Source organism: Grammomys surdaster, unplaced genomic scaffold (assembly GCF_004785775.1).
Source record: "Grammomys surdaster isolate TR1022 unplaced genomic scaffold, NIH_TR_1.0 169, whole genome shotgun sequence".
In the NCBI taxonomy this organism is placed as follows: Eukaryota; Metazoa; Chordata; class Mammalia; order Rodentia; family Muridae; genus Grammomys; species Grammomys surdaster.
The window spans coordinates 15,176,439-15,178,384 of record NW_021604617.1 but is presented as its reverse complement, the minus strand read 5'-3'; the positions used below and the strand labels follow the sequence as shown (position 1 = coordinate 15,178,384).

The 1,946-nt window shown below is 41.0% G+C and overlaps 1 pseudogene; it reads right to left on the bottom strand.

Moving 5' to 3' along the window:
* Positions 1 to 1,240: 1,240 nt before the first annotated feature.
* Positions 1,241 to 1,706, bottom strand: LOC114620459 (annotated as a pseudogene).
* Positions 1,707 to 1,946: the final 240 nt, after the last annotated feature.

Here is a 1,946-nt window from a genome sequence, read left to right as displayed (position 1 = left end):
TGTGTCTTCATCTTATCGATTTCTTCCCTTTTAGGACAATACCCTAGTAGCCTTTCTCGGGGATCTCATCTCTTTTACTTTATCAGCTTAGAATTTTACAGATAGAGATTAGAACAGTTTATTGTTTGTATAAGTTGTAAAATTTGAGGAACATGATTTTTCTGAGACACAGATTAGATCACTTTTCTCCACAGAAATGAAAATAGCAGGTGACTTAGGATTTTTATTTTATTGCTGTGAAAAAACACAATGACCAAGCTAATTCTCATATAGAACAACATTTAATTGGGGCTTGCTTACAGTTTCAGTGGTTCAGTCCATTTTCACTATAGCTGGAAGTATGACATCATCCAGGAAGACATGGTGCTGGAGAAGGAACTGAGAGTTCTCTGTCTTGATCCAATGTCAGGCAGAAGGAAACTGTCTCATCCATACTGGGCAGAACTTGAGCATAGGAGTGCAAAGCTCATCTATACAGTTACAGACTTTCTCCAACAAGGACATGGATATTCAGACAAGGCTACGCCTCTTAATACTGCCACTTCCCATGGGCCAAGCATATTCAAACTACCACAGCAGGTTTGCTTTTTGCTACGTATACACTGAAAGAGTGATATTCAATATACCATGTGGGCCATTATATATACTTACAATAGATAGGCCTATGAACTAGCAAATGTGTTTTAAAAGATAGTATCTCCATATGAAGTACATACTGGATTTGAGCTTGCAATCCTCCTCATTAGCCTCCTCATTGCTAGGTTAAAGTCTTTTGCTACCACAATCTATTTCACAGTAAAAATTTTATTATGAAACTTAGAAAGTTTGTTTCAAATAAAATTGCACATATTAATTATTATTATTATTCTTTTTCTTTCTATGTATTCCTTTTTGTTTTGTTTGGTTAATACAGGACCATTTTCTGAAACCTAAGTTGATCCAGAACTTATTACATAACCCAGGATGGCTTCAAAGTCATTTGCATCCTGCCTTAATTTTTCAAGTGTTGGTTCTGTGATTTTTAGGCCATACCAATCCTATTTGTATCAAGTTCTTTTTGCAGGGTCTATAAGTAACCTCATATATTACAGGTTGTTCTTGGACTCCTTCATTACATTGAACTTTTTTTTTTTGCCTCAAGTTTATTTGTAAAAACAGCATAGGACACTGGTTATCTGCAAATAGTGTAGGTCGGTATGTAACAGCAGTCCATCTGTCTTCACGTTGGCAGGAGCCTTTTCTATGGGGCCTTCACAGGGGCCTGGGCACCTTTGGGAGCCTGGGCTGGATATGAAGCCTGGACCTTAGCTGGAGCTGTGGCCTCTGCTTCGGTTTGAACCTTGGGCGTTGGTTGGCAGAGCCTACGACCCTTGGCAATGTAGCTTTGAATCCGCTTCCCAAGCTTGGGGTAAGCGATGGAAGCCAGGCGGCTGAGTTTGCCACTGGGGCCCTTTGACATCTTGGGTTTGATGGCCCGAGGCTTCACCGGGCCCTTGATAGCCTCTAGGAGTGCACTAACTCTTTGCATTGTTGGTCTGCATCTTCTTCAGGCCTTTCTCGTTGTGCTTCTTGGCAAAGCGAATGTTCCTCAAGAACTTGGGGTCAACCCCCTTAAGAGATTTGTATCTTTGTGGCCGGGATATCTAGATGCCATTTCTATGCCATTCGTGGGACTGGTGTGTGGTGTGGTTCTTGGACTTGGCCATGTCTGCACCGTAACTCGTGGTTCCTGCAGTGTCTGGGACCGGAAGAGAGACCTTGGACTTCTTATTCTCTTTTCTGGTTTATTATGAGCTAGGATCAAACCTCAGGTTTCCCTCATTCTGTAGGGAAACACGCTATCAACTGAGCTAAATCCTTTGCCTTCATACTATTTTTAAAAATTAATTTTTATGTGTATGACTATGTTCCTTGTGGCACAGAGTCGAAGAGAAAATTGGATTCCC